Source organism: Triticum urartu, chromosome 2A (assembly GCF_056163025.1).
Source record: "Triticum urartu cultivar PI428250 chromosome 2A, HENAU_Tu73, whole genome shotgun sequence".
NCBI lineage: Eukaryota > Viridiplantae > Streptophyta > Magnoliopsida > Poales > Poaceae > Triticum > Triticum urartu.
The window spans coordinates 448,906,016-448,922,044 of record NC_141874.1 but is presented as its reverse complement, the minus strand read 5'-3'; positions in this window follow the sequence as shown (position 1 = coordinate 448,922,044).

Here is a 16,029-nt window from a genome sequence, read left to right as displayed (position 1 = left end):
ATATCTCTCCTGAAGTTTAATCTGATATAAAACAGGTTGAAACAAGGCATGCCTGCATAGGGTCATATGTTGTGGCAAATGGGAACAAGAGCTAGTGCCCAGCACTAACAATTTGGTGATGAAGAGAAGAGAAGAGTACTTGCTGTTCTTTTAGTGTTGTTGCTATTTTCCTTTTGACAGTGATGCTATGTACACACTGTTGCTACGAACTTATGGTCTTTTAGTGTTTTTGCTATTTACACTACTTTGCCTTGAACTTATGGTCTTTTGTGTGAACAATCTATACAAGTATAGCTGCTGAAACTTGTGTGCTGTCATTTTGAAACATTTGTTATATATCTCGCTAAGATGGTTTGTTATATCCTACTAAAATCTTGTGTCATATGTCCTTATATATATATCTTGATGTAGTGTTGTTGATCTGGTGATGAATTCTTGCTGAAAATTACTCTAGGATACAACTGTTATGCTGCTCAATTGGTGGCTGAAGAGCTGTTCAAATGAAGCCTGGGAGTGTTTAAAAATAGCTAGAATGCAGCCTTGCACAATTTCTCTATTTAACACATAATTTTATATTGAATCTCCTTTTTTATTAAGAGCACATATAAATACATCACATCAAGCAAGATACAGAAAAATTAGGAAGAGTGTGTGGTGCTCAGTTCTCACGACTCACCTTTGTGAGAAAGGGCACTGAGCTTGCCGTCTTTCGGGTGCCGAGCACGACCTTGCTACCGGAGGAGGTCAGTAGGGTCAGTGGAGGAGACCCTGGCGGTGCAAGAAACCCTAAAGTGAAGGGCGCCCGCGAGTGTGCAATGCTTCGCACGCGCGTACAGCACTCCTCCAAGTTGTGGTACCACCGATGTCCACTTTGCAAGATATGTGACTAAAATGCAACTTAGGTGCAAGTTGTGGTACCTAATGTGTTAATACCTCTGTAAACTAGTACGCCCCTTTAATCAGATCCTGCAAAATAGTATAATAAATAAAGGAAAAAATCAGGAGCACAGTAGAGAATATCGTTGCAATATCCTGCTCCTTTTTGGCAACACTAGAGGATTGTTGCATTATGTTGTACGTATTACCATGGATGCTCAATTTGTCGCAATATGTAACAGTTATTGCAACGCAACGAAGGTGAGGCAAAAAGTCACCCTATTACAACCAATACATGCTTTGTTGCAATAGAATCTCTGACTAGCGCCACATGTCGCAGGTGGTGCAATAGTATCTATGTACTTCGTTGCAATACCTAGCCTTTATTGCAACAAGATGACCAATTCACGCAACGGGACAAGGCTGTCGCAATATCACTACCATATTACAACGACGATGCAGCTTGTGGCAATACATGGCTTCTATTGCAACAAAACGAGTACTTAACGCGATGAACCAAAATTGTGGCAATATGTAGATCCTATTACCACGGACTGGAATTTTGTGGAAATATAGCATTTTATTGCAAAAAAAGATAGTTGTAGAAATAATTTTTGTTGCAATAGACCGGAATCCTTGTAGTGAAAAGAGGACGCACCACTCTGGTTAAAAGGATAAGCACGAAAATAACACGATCCTCACAATTTGATATGATGAGTGAAAAGAGCAACATCACAATGCCTCCGGGAGAAAGAATAGAAGACAGATCTAAAGGAAATATGTCCTAGAGGCAATAATAAAGTTATTATTTATTTCCTCATATCCTGATAAATGTTTATTATTCATGCTAGAATTGTATTAACCGGAAAAATGATACATGTGTGAATACATAGAGAAGTAGATTGTCACTAGTATGCCTCTACTTGACTAGCTCGTTGATCAAAGATGGTTATGTTTCCTAACCATAGACATGAGTTGTCATTTGATAAATGGGATCACATCATTAGGAGAATGATGTGATTGACTTTACCATTTCGTCAGCTTAGCACTTGATCGTTTTAGTTTACTGCTATTGCTTTCTTCATGACTTATACATGTTCCTATGACTATGAGATTATGTAACTCCTGATTACCAGAGGAACATTTGTGTGCTACCAAGCGTCACAACGTAACAGGGTGATTGTAAAGGTGCTCTACAGGTGTCTCCGATGGTACTTGTTGAGTTGACATAGATCAAGATTAGGATTTGTCACTCCGATTGTCGGAGAGGTATCTCTGGGCCCACTCGGTAATGCACATCACTATAAGCCTTGCAAGCATTGTAAATAATGAGTTAGTTGCGGTATGATGCATTACAGAACGAGTAAAGAGACTTGCCAGTAACGAGATTGAACTAGGTATTGAGATACCGACGATCGAATCTCGGGCAAGTAACATACCGATGACAAAGGGAACAATGTATGATGTCATGCGGTTTGACCGATAAAGATCTTCGTAGAATATGTGGGAGCCAATATGAACATCTAGGTTCCGCTATTGGTTATTGACCGGAGACGTGTCTCAGTCATGTCTACATAGTTCTCGAACCCGTAGGGTTCGCACGCTTAAAGTTCGGTGACGATCGGTATTATGAGTTTTTTGTGTTTTGATGTACTGAAGGTAGTTCGGAGTCCCGGATATGATCACGGACATGACGAGGAGTCTGGAAATGGTCGAGATGTAAAGATCGATATATTGGACGACTATATTCGGACACCGGAAGTGTTCCGGGTGATTTCAGAGAAAACCGGACTGCTGGAGGGTTACCGGAACCCCCCGGGAGAAATAATGGGCCTAATGGGCCTTAGTGGAGAGAGAGAGGGCTGGCCTAGGGCAGGCCGCGCGCCCCTCCCCCTCTGGTAAGAATTGGACTAGGAGGGGGGCGCCTGCCTTTCCTTCTCCCTCTCGCCCTTCCTTTCCCCTCCTAGTAGGAGTAGGAAAGAGGGGAGTCCTACTCCTACTAGGAGGAGGACTCCTCCTCCTGGCGCACCATAGAGGGTCGGCCAGCCTCCTCCCCTTGCTCCTTTATATATGCGGGTAGGGGGCACCTCTAGACACACAAGTTGATCATTGATCCCTTAGCCATGTGCGGTGCCCCCCTCCACCATAATCCACCTCGATCATATCGTAGTGGTGCTTAGGCGAAGCCCTGCGTCAGTAGCAACATCATCACCGTCAACACACCGTCGTGCTAACGAAAGTCTCCCGTGAAGCTCTGCTGGATCGGAGTTCGTGGGACGTCATCGAGTTGAACGTGTGCTGAACTCGGAGGTGCCGTGCGTTCGGTACTTGGATCGGTCGGATCGTGAAGACGTTCGACTACATCAACCGCGTTCTCATAACGCTTCTGCTTGCGGTCTATGAGGGTACATGGACAATACTCTTCCCTCTTGTTGCTATGCATCACCATGATACTGCCTGTGCATAGGAAAAAATTTAAAATTACTACATTCCCCAACAATGGCATCAGAGCCAGGTTTATGCGTAGATGTTATATGCACGAGTAGAACACAAGTGGGTTGTGGGAGATACAAGTCATACTGCTTACCAGCATGTCATACTTTGGTTCAGCGGTATTTTTGGATGAAGCGGCCTGGACCGACATTACGTGTACGCTTACGCGAGACTGGTTCTACCGACGTGCTTTGCGCATAGGTGGCTGGCGGGTGTTAGTTTCTCCAACTTTAGTTGAACTGAGTGTGGCTACGCCCGGTCCTTGAGAAGGTTAAAACAACACTAACTTGACAAACTATCGTTGTGGTTTTGATGCGTAGGTAAGAACGGTTCTTGCTCAGCCCATAGCAGCCACGTAAAACTTGCAACAACAAAGTAGAGGATGTCTAACTTGTTTTTGCAGGGCATGTTGTGATGTGATATGGTCAAGACATGATGCTATATTTTGTTGTATGAGATGATCATGTTTTGTAACTGAGTTAGCGGCAACTGGCAGGAGCCATATGGTTGTCACTTTATTGTATGCAATGCAATCGCCCTGTAATTGCTTTACTTTATCACCAAGCGGTAGCGACAGTCGTAGAAGCAATAGTTGGCGAGACGACAATGATGCTATGATGGAGATCAAGGTGCCGGTGACGATGGTGATCATGACGGTGCTTCAGAGATGGAGATCACAAGCACAAGATGATGATGGCCATATCATATCACTTATATTGATTGTATGTGATGTTTATCTTTTATGCATCTTATTTTGCTTAGATCAACGGTAGCATTATAAGATGATCTCTCACTAAATTTCAAGGTACAAGTGTTCTCCCTGAGAATGCACCGTTGCGAATGTTCGTCATGCCGAGACACCACGTGATGATCGGGTGTGATAAGCTCTACGTTCACATACAACGGGTGCAAGCCAGTTTTGCACATGCAGAATACTCGGGTTAAACTTGACGAGCCTAGCATATGTAGATATGTCCTCGGAACACTGGAGACCGAATGGTCGAGCGTGAATCATATAGAAGATATGATCAACATATCGATGTTCACCATTGAAAACTACTCCATCTCACGTGATGATCGGACACGGTTTAGTTGATATGGATCACGTGATCACTTAGATGATTAGAGGGATGTCTATCTAAGTGGGAGTTCTTTAATAATTTGATTAATTGAACCTTAATTTATCATGAACTTAGTACCTGATAGTATTTTGCATGTCTATGTTGTTGTAGATAGATGGCCCGTGTTGTTGTTCCGTTGAATTTTAATGCGTTCCTTGAGAAAGCAAAGTTGAAAGATGATGGTAACAATTACACGGACCGGGTCCGTAACTTGAGGATTATCTTCATTGCCGCATAGAAGAATTACATCCTGGAAGCACCACTAAGTGCCAAACCTGCTGCAGGAGCAACACCAGATGTTTTGAATGTCTGGTAGAGCAAAGCTGATGACTACTCGATAGTTCAGTGTGCCATGCTTTACGGCTTAGAACCGGGACTTCAACGACGTTTTGAACGTCATGGAGCATATGAGATGTTCCAGGAGTTGAAGTTAATATTTCAAGCAAATGCCCGGATTGAGAGATATGAAGTCTCCAATAAGTACTACAGCTGCAAGATGGAGGAGAATAGTTTTGTCAGTGAACATATACTCAGAATGTCTGGGTACCATCACCACTTGACTCAACTGGGAGTTAATCTTCCTGTTGACTTCAATCACTACCACCAAGCTACAAGAGCTCCGCGATGAACTATATCATGCAAGGGATGAATAAAACAATTGCCGATCTCTTCGCAATGCTAAAGGCTGCGGAGGTAGAAATCAAGAAGGAGCATCAAGTGTTGATGGTTAACAAGACCACCAGTTTCAAGAAAAAAGGTAAAGGGAAGAAGAAAGGTAACTTTAGGAAGAACGGCAAACAAGTTGCTACTCAAGAGAAGAAACCCAAGTCTGGACCTAAGCCTGAGACTGAGTGCTTCTACTGCAAACAGACTGGTCACTAGAAGCGGAACTACCCCAAGTATTTGGTGGATAAGAAGGATGGCAAGGTGAACAAAGGTATATGTGATATACATGTTATTGATGTGTACCTTACTAATTCTCGCAGTAGTGCCTGGGTATTTGATACTGGTTTCGTTGCTAATATTTGCAACTCGAAACAGGGACTATGGATTAAGCGAAGATTGGCAAAGGACGAGGTGACGATGCACGTGGGAAATGGTTCCAAAGTCAATGTGATCGCAGTCGGCACGCTACCTCTACATCTACCTACGAGATTAGTATTATACCTGAATAATTGTTATTTGGTTCCAGCATTAAGCATGAACATTATATCTGGATCTTGTTTGATGCGAGACGGTTATTCATTTAAATCAGAGAATAATGGTTGTTCTATTTATATGACTAATATCTTTTATGGTCATGCACCCTTGAAGAATGTTCTATTCTTTTTGAATCTCGATAGTGGAGATACACATATTCATAGTATTGAAGATAAAAGATGCAAAGTTGATAATGATAGTGCAACTTATTTGTGGCACTGCCGTTTAGGTCATATTGGTATAAAGCGCATGAAGAAAGTCCATTCTGATGGACTTTTGGAATCACTTGATTATGAATCACTTGGTACTTGCGAACCGTGCCTCATGGGCAAGATGACTAAAACGCCGTTCTCTGGAACTATGGAGTGAGCAACAGATTTGTTGGAAATCATACATATTAATGTATGTGGTCCGATGAATATTGAGGCTCGCGGCGGGTATCGTTATTTTCTCACCTTCACAGATGATTTGAGAAGATATGGGTATATCTACTTGATGAAACATAAGTCTGAAACATTTGAAAAGTTCAAAGAATTTCAGAGTGAAGTGGAAAATCATCGTAACAAGAAAATAAAGTTTCTACGATCTGATCGTGGAGGAGAATATTTGAGTTACGAGTTTGGTCTTCATTTGAAACAATGCGGAATAGTTTCGCAACTCACGCCACCTGGAACACCACAGCGTAATGGTGTGTCCAAACGTCGTAATCGTACTTTACTAGATATGGTGCGATCTATGATGTCTCTTACTGATTTACCACTATCGTTTTGGGGTTATGCTTTAGAGACAGCTGCATTCACGTTAAATAGGGCACCATCTAAATCCGTTGAGACGACTCCTTATGAACTGTGGTTTGGCAAGAAACCGAAGTTGTCGTTTCTTAAAGTTTGGGGCTGCGATGCTTATGTGAAAAAGCTTCAAAAGCTCGAACCCTAATCGGAGAAATGTGTCTTCATCATTGTTCAAGAAATCTTCCGATTCACCGATTAATCTTCCGATTTATCGCTAATCATGGGGTGACCGATAAGATTATGCCTTATCTTTGCCGTTTATCTTTTGGACCGATTTATCGTTCTGACAAGCGTTTTGTTGGGAATCTACCGATAAATCAGACCTATTCATAGCACTATGTTTGCAAAAACTATGTTTATTTATGTTTTGTGGACCTTGTTACCCAATATGTACTATTGTCCTGTTTTGTTTGTCATTTTATGAGGATTCAAAGCCTAGAAATCAAGGTAACACTTCTGTCAAATATTGTTTTGGTGTTGAATATAGCGTATTTTAGTGTTGGGAACCTGAGATTTGCAAAAAAAATATCTGATTAATAGTCGACCGATAAAATCGATTAATCAGCCGATTTCTGATTAATCTCTAATCCCTAGCTGACCGAGACGATAATGATAAGCGATATCCTCAACATTGGTCTTCATAGGATACCCAAAAGAGACAGTTGGGTACACCTTCTATCACAGATCCGAAGGAAAGACTTTTGTTGCTAAGAATGGATCCTTTCTAGAGAAGGAATTTCTCTCGAAAGAAGTGAGTGGGAGGAAAGTAGAACTTGACGAGGTAAATGTACATGCTCCCTTATTGGAAAGTAGTTCATCACAGAAACTGGTTTCTGTGACACCTACACCAATTAGTGAGGAAGCTAATGATGATGATCATGAAACTTCAGATCAAGTTACTACCGAACCTCGTAGGTCAACCAGAGTAAGATCTGCACCAGAGTGGTACGGTAATCCTGTTCTGGAAGTCATGTTACTAGACCATGACGAACCTACGAACTATGAGGAAGCGATGATGAGCCCAGATTCCGCAAAATGGCTTGAGGCCATGAAATCTGAGATGGGATCCATGTATGAGAACAAAGTGTGGACTTTGGTTGACTTGCCCGATGATCGGCAAGCCATCGAGAATAAATGGATCTTCAAGAAGAAGACAGACACTGATGGTAATGTTACTGTCTACAAAGCTCGACTTGTTGCGAAAGGTTTTCGACAAGTTCAAGGAGTTGACTATGATGAGACCATCTCACCTATAGTGATGCTTAAGTCTGTCCGAATCATGTTAGCTATTGCCGCATTTTATGATTATGAAATCTGGCAAATTGATGTAAAGACTACATTCCTAAATGGATTTTCGGAAGAAGAGTTGTATATGATACAACCTGAAGGTTTTATTGATCCAAAGGGTGCTAACAAAGTGTGCAAGCTCCAGCGATCCATTTATGGACTAGTGCAAGCCTCTTGAAGTTAGAATAAATGTTTTGATATTGTGATCAAAGCATATGGTTTTATACAGACTTTTGAAGAAGCCTGTACTTACAAGAAAATGAGTGGGAGCTCTGTAGCATTTCTAAAATTATATGTGGATGACATATTGTTAATTGGAAATGATATATAATTTATGGATAGCATAAAAAGAGTTTTTCAATGAAAGACCTCGGTGAAGCTGCTTACATATTGGGCATCAAGATCTATAGAGACAGATCAAGACGCTTAATTGGACTTTCACAAAGCACATACCTTGACAAAGTTTTGAAGAAGTTCAAAATGGATCAGGCAAAGAAAGGATTCTTGCATGTGTTACAAGGTGTGAAGTTGAGTAAGACTCAATGCCCGACCACTACAGAAGATAGAGAGAAAATGAAATATGTTCCATATGCTTCAGCCATAGGCTCTATCATGTATGCAATGCTGTGTACCAGACTTGATGTGTGCCTTGCTATTAGTTTAGCAGGGAGGTACCAAAGTAATCCAGGAGTGGATCATTGGACAGCGGTTAAGAACATCCTAAAATACCTGAAAAGTACTAAGGATATGTTTCTCATTTATGGAGGTGACAAACAGCTCATCGTAAATGGTTACGTTGATGCAAGATTTGACACTGATCCGGACGATTCTAAATCGCAAACCGGATACATGTTTATATTGAACGGTGGAGCTGTTAGTTGGAGCAGTTCTAAACAAAGCGTCGTGGCGGGATCTACGTGTGAAGTAGAGTACATTGCTGCTTCGGAAGCAGCAAATGAAGGAGTCTGGATGAAGGAGTCCATATCCGATCTAGGTGTCATACCCAGTGCATCGGGTCCAATGAAAATCTTTTGTGACAATACTGGTGCAATTGCCATGGCAAAGGAATCCATATTTCACAAGAGAACCAAGCACATCAAGAGACACTTTAATTCCATCCGCGATCAAGTCCAGGTGGGAGACATAGAGATTTGCAAGATACATACGGATCTGAATGTCGCAGACCCATTGACTAAGCCTCTCTCACAAGCAAAACATGATCAACACCAAGACTCCATGGGTGTTAGAATCATTACTATATAATCTAGATTATTGACTCTAGTGCAAGTGGGAGACTGAAGGAAATATGCCCTAGAGGCAATAATAAAGTTATTATTTATTTCCTCATATCATGATAAATGTTTATTATTCATGCTAGAATTGTACTAACTGGAAACATGATACATGTGTGAATACATAGACAAACAGATTGTCACTAGTATGCCTCTACTTGACTAGCTTGTTGATCAAAGATTGTTATGTTTCCTAACCATAGACATGAGTTGTCATTTGATAAATGGGATCACATCATTAGGAGAATGATGTGATTGACTTGACCCATTTCATCAGCTTAGCATTTGATCGTTTTAGTTTACTGCTATTGCTTTCTTCATGACTTATACATGTTCCTATGACTATGAGATTATGTAACTCCAAATTACCGGAGGAACACTTTGTGTGCTACCAAACGTCACAACATAACTGGGTGATTATAAAGGTGCCCTACAGGTGTCTCCGATGGTACTTGTTGAGTTGACATAGATCAAGATTAGGATTTGTCACTCCGATTGTCGGAGAGGTATCTTTGGGCCCACTCGGTAATGCACATCACTATAAGCCTTGCAAGCATTGTAACTAATGAGTTAGTCACGGTATGATGCATTACAGAACGAGTAAAGAGACTTGCTGGTAACGAGATTGAACTAGGTATTGAGATACCGACGATCAAATCTCGGGCAAGTAACATACCGATGACAAAGGGAACAACGTATGCTGTTATGTGGTTTGACCGATAAAGATCTTCGTAGAATATGTGGGAGCCAATATGAACATCCAGGTTCTGCTATTGGTTATTGACCGGAGACGTGTCTCGGTCATGTCTACATAGTTCTCGAACCCGTAGGGTCCGCACGCTTAAAGTTCGGTGACGATCGGTATTATGAGTTTTTGTGTTTTGATGTACCAAAGGTAGTTCGGAGTCCCGGATATGATCACGGACATGACGAGGAGTCTCAAAATGGTCGAGACGTAAAGATCGATATATTGGACGACTATATTCAGACACTGGAAGTGTTCCGGGTGATTTCGGAGAAAACCGGAGTGCCGGAGGGTTACCGGAACCCCCCCGGGAGAAATAATGGGTCTTATGGGCCTTAGTGGAGAGAGAGAAGGCTGGCCGCGCGCCCCTCCCCCTCTGTTCCGAATTGGACTAGGAGTGGGGGGCGCCCCCTCTTTCCTTCTCCCTCTCCCCCTTCCTTTAGGAAAGAGGGGAGTCCTACTCCTACTAGGAGGAGGACTCCTCTGTAACGCCCCATATGTAACCTGCCATATTTGTATTCCAACTCTTGCCATTTCCGGCATTAAGTTCTGATATTTCCTCGTTGTCGGGTTTTTGTCTCCGTGTTGCTTTTGTCTTTGTCATGCATCTCATATCATTTCATCATGTGCATCGCATGTGCATACATGTTCGTCTCATGCATCCGAGCATTTTCCCCGTTGTCTGTTTTGCATTCCGGTGCTCCTATGTCCTCCGGTGTCCCCTTTTACCTCTTTTCGTGTGCGGGTGTTAAACATTCTCAGATTGGACCGAGATTTGACAAGCGGCCTTGGTTTACTATCGTAGACCGCCTGTCAAGTTTCGTGCCATTTGGACTTCGTTTGATACTCCAACGGTTAACCGAGGAACCGAAAAGGCCTCGTGTGTGTTGCAGCCCAACACCTCTCCAAAGTGGCCCAAAAACCCACCTAAACCTCCTCCATCATCTTGGTCGTTCGATCATGATCGCGTGGCCGCAAACCATGTTCAATTTGGAGCCTCCTAGCTCCCTCTGCCTATAAAAAGGCTCCTCCACCAAAAATCCCGGGTCATTTTCCACCCTAACCATAGTCTACTCTTCCCCCGCCGCCGCCGGACGCGTCCACTCGGGACGGACACGTCCGCGCCGCCGCCACCGACGAACCGGCAGCCGCCACGTGTCCCACCGGCGCCTCCCGCCGCCGCGGCCCGGCGAGCCCGCAGTGGGCCCGCCCGGCCCAACGCCGCCCCGCGCCTCGCTCCGCCACCGCGCGCCGCCCGGCTCCGTCGCTCGCCGTCGTCGCCGCCGCACCGCCGCACCAGCTCCGCCGCCCCTCGCCACTGCTCCGGCCGCTGCCGCGCCACCACCGCACCGCCGCGCCGCTGCTCCGGCCGTCGCCCCACCTTCGGCGCGTCCTCGCCGCTGCTCCGGCCGCCGTTGTAGCCACTGATTCTGGCGAAGCTCCGGTTATCCTCGATCCGCGTGCTCGATCTACATCTGGGAGGTTGACCTAATTTTTGCCCTAGTCCCATTAATTTTTTAGCATTTTTCATCGCATCATAACTCTGCATCCGTGGCTCCATTTTGGGCGTGTAGCATATCATATTGTTCGTCTCGATGAGTACTTCATTTCAATCCATTGCACCATGTTCTTCTGAGCTCATCTTGATGCCCTAAATGATGTTGCAAGAGTGCTATGCAATGTTAGTTTCAGATTCTTATCAGTAATTGGACATTTGTCATTTTGCCATGATTAATGTGTGCCTCCTATGAACTTGAGCCCTACATGTGTTTTGAAGTATGCCATGCCATCTTTACAGGGGTGTATGCCATGTATTTTTGTGATCTTTGTGGTGACTAGCACAAGCATGCAATGTAGCTCTCGTAATGTTGCTGATTTCAGGGACTTAGAAATCTTCTAAGTCTTTTCCCTGATAATATTTTTATGCCATGTATTCTTGTTGCTACAGAATGATCCATGCCTCTTTTGAGCATGTTAAGTAAGGATGATTTTGAGATATTGTTATGCTCTATCCATCCATGTCTTTGTTTGCAATTATGGAGTCCCCTAGATTGACTCAATCGAGCTCTACTTTTGCTATAAAATGTTCCTGGCAGATTGTTTACATGTTAAGCAATTTTGCTGAGGTTATTATAGTTTATCCATGCATGCTATGAGGTTGTTCTTGCCATGTTTAGCTTCTATGCCATGTCTAGTTGCTAGGTGTATGCTTAGTTTGTCATGCAATGCCTTGTGGTGAGTGCATCGAGCTCGTAAACATGCCTACGTGAATCTGTTTTGCCATGTTCCAGTTTTCTGCTAAGTCTGAATCTGTTAACAAAACTTGCTATGTTCACATGGTTGCCATTGTATTTTATGATCCCTTTTGGCTTATGGTCAGTAAGGGACTTTTGTTGTATGCTTTGAGTATCTTCATGCCATGCCTTTCCTTTCCATGATATGTTCCTGTAGCATGTTGTTATCGTGCTCTAAACATTGCTTCCTGATGTTAAATTCCTGACATGTTATTTTCACTAAGTCTGTAACCTGTTATCTTCTGCACTTTTGCCATGCTTGTTTAAACCTGCTATTGAGTGAATTAGCCGTAGCTCATTGTTCATCTTTTTTCAAGCATCTTGAGTGGATCACTGCCATGTGTTTTGTTGCTATGTTAGAGTGCAGTAGCTTATCTTTCTTGATGCATTTAGATGGCCTCGTGCTGTTAATCGCAGCTTTGTGCCATTATTATTTTGCTTGCCATTTGCAAATCATGCATCCGATTCCGGTGATCTTTATATCGATTTCGACCAAAATCAACTCATCTTTCCAGTGGCACTCTTGGTTTTCCAAGTTGAATCTAGGTTCAACCTTTCCTTTCTGAAACATGCATATCACATCCCGCATATCATGCCATGTTTTGCATCATGTTGCTTGCGCATTGCACCGTGGTTGATTGTGTCTCCCTTTGCTTGTGTTCTTGCTTTGGGTAGAGCCAGGATATGAGTACATGATCAAGGAACCCGTTGAGAACGTTTACGAGGATTAAGCTTACGTCAACTCGGAGAACTTTGCAGGCAAGATGACCATACCCTCGAAATCACTTCTATCTTTGCTTGCTAGATGCTCGCTCTATTGCTATGCCTATGCTACGATACCTACCACTTGCTTATCATTCCTCCCATATTGCCATGTCAAACCTCTAACCCACCTTATCCTAGCAAACCGTTGTTTGGCTATGTTACCGCTTTGCTCAGCCCCTCTTATAGCGTTGCTAGTTGGAGGTGAAGTTTGGAGTTTGTTCCTTGTTGGAACATGTTTATTGGTGGCATATCATTATTATATCTTGTCTATTTTAATGCATCTATACACTTGGCAAAGGGTGGAAGGCTCGGCCTTATGCCTGGTGTTTTGTTCCACTCTTGCCGCCCTAGTTTCCGTCATACCTGTGTTATGTTCCTTGATTTTGCGTTCCTTACACGGTTGGGTTATAATGGGAACCCCTTGAGAGTTCGCCTTGAATAAAACTCCTGCAGCATGGCCCGACCTTGGTATTACCACTTGCCACCTAGCCTTTTTCCCTTGGGTTTCGCGGACTCAAGGGTCATCTTTATTTTAACCCCCCCCCCCCCACCCGGGGCCAGTGCTTCTCTAAGTGTTGGTCCAACCTGAGCGATGTCCAGCGCCCCCTGGGCAACCAGGGTCTATGCCAACCCGACGTCTGGCTCATCCGGTGTGCCCTGAGAACGAGATATGTGCAGCTCCTATCGGGATTTGTCAGCACATTCGGGCGGCTTTGCTGGTTTAGTTTTACCATTGTCGAGATGTCTTGTAAGCGGGATTCCAAGTCTGATCGGATTGTCTTGGGAGAAGGAATATCCTTTGTTGACCGTGATTATGGGAAGCCGTGCCCGCGGTTATGGGAAGATGGGAATTTTTTAATGTCCGGTTGTAGATAACCTGAAACTTAAACTTAATTAAAATGAATCAACAGAGTGTGTGGCCATGATGGTCTCTTTTTGGCGGAGTCCGGAAAGAGAACACGGTCTCGTGTTATGCTTGATCATAGGTTGTTCTAGGATCACTTCTTGATCATAGATTCTCGACCGTGCCTTGCCTTCTCTTCTCGCTCTCGTTTGCGTAGCGCTTGCTGCAGCTCCACCTCATACCTTTTCCCCTACCTTTAAGCTTAAATAGTCTTGATCGCGAGGGTGTGAGATTGCTGAGTCCCCATGACTCACAGATTACTTCCAAAACCAGATGCAGGGACTGATGATACCGCTTCAGGAGTTTCGACTGAGCTCAAGTGGGAGTTTGATTTGGACTCAGGACGATACTACGTTTCCTTTCCAGACGATCAGTAGTGGAGCCCAGTTGGGGCGATCGGGGACATTATGCATTTGGGGTTGTCTTTATTTTGGTTCCGTAGTCGGACCTTGATTGTATCTGGATGAACGTAATGTTATATTTGTGCTATTGTGTGACATGGCGATTGTAAGCCAACTATGTATCTCTTTCCTTATTCAGTACATGGGATGTGTAAAGATTACCCCTCTTGCGACATTGCTTACAATGCGGTTATGCCTCTAAGTCGTGCTTCGACACGTGGGAGATATAGCCACATCGTGGGCGTTACAAGTTGGTAATCAGAGCCTCCCCCGACTTAGGAGCCCCCTGCTTGATCGAATCGTTGGTGTTGTTGAGTCTAGAAAAACGTTTTGAGTCTTTTAGGATTTATATATCGGAGAGTAGGATTCTTTTTACTCCTCTGTCCCTTCGTCGCTCTGGTGAGGCATCCTGACGTAGAGTTTTGACTCTTCTGTTCTCAAATTTCACTAAAAAAAATTAGGATCACGCGGGTATCTTGGAATCGTTCCGATGGTTTTGTGACGAGAACATTGTTCTTGGTGCCTCCTGACATTTAGGGGTTGTGGCAGTGTCCCGGGGAGTTGAGCTCCGAGGTGTTGTCGTCACAATTTTATCGTTGCAGTTCTGGAATACCCGAGTTTCGCGGACATCGAAAATCTCTTTTATGCAGTTGTTGGTGAGATAACCTCGACGCCGCCTAGTACTGGGGCGGGAGTTCAGGAGTATTTCCATAACTCGTATAACGGATGTTTTTCGAAGGTTGAGGTAAATGATTTTCGAAGGTTTCTTGGTTATGTGTTGAAGGATGGATACAGCTGGATGTAGGATTTGCTAGCTTTGGGTGAGAGCTTCCCCTGTATCCCCAACACCTGATTGCATAACCGGAAAGGTTTGGGAGTTTCATAGGTGGGAATTCATGTAGCTCTAGTATTTCTTCTGCGGATATTTGGTTTGTGATTGGGTAATCCTCACCAAGTATTTGTTCATGTTCGTACCTTGTTGTTTTATTCTTCTACCTCTATCTAAGTGGCTTCTCAATTTATGGAAGTGTGACCATTTAATTTGGATTGCATTTTTTTCATTCTTGTTCGAATGTTGAGACTATATGTTGCAATTTCAATCCATTTGATTCGGCTTGAATATATGTCTGTAAAGATGCTAACGGATGTCACCCTCTTCAGGATGGCTCCTCCAACGTGTCAGAATCCTGAACCGCCGCCACCACCTCCACCTCCAGAGGCATGGCAAGCTATGATGGCCGCTATCAACGCCATCACGCAGATGCTTATGCAACTCTTGCAAGAGTGTAACCAAGGAAATCAAGGCCATGGCAACAATCAGAATCAGTTTGCTACACTCAACCAGTTCCTCGCAAACCAGCCAAAGACCTTCAGTAACTGTGTCGAGGCAACAGACGCTGATGATTGGCTCGTGGATATCTGCAAGCATTTCGAGTGCAGCAACGTCAGGCCTGAGGACTTTGTCAAGTTTGCCTCGTTCCAACTCAAACACCAAGCTGCAGAATGGTATCAGCAATACAAAGATTCCAGAGGAGGTCGTGTGATTACCTGGGATGAATTCCGCCAAGACTTCAAAGCTCACCACATTCCTCTGAGTGTTGTTGAGAGCAAGCATGAGGAGTTCCACAATCTGAAGCAAGGCAGCTTGTCTGTTTACCAGTATAACATCATGTTCTAGAAGCTCGCTCATTTCGCTAAGCAAGACGTCCCTGACGAGAAGAACATGATTTATCAGTTCAGAGGTGGCCTCAGAGAAGATCTCCAACTAGCTCTTGTGCTTTTCGAGCCGCTGAAGTACGATGAGTTTTACAACATAGCACTGAAACAAGAGACTGCTCAACTCAAGTGCGATGCTTCCAA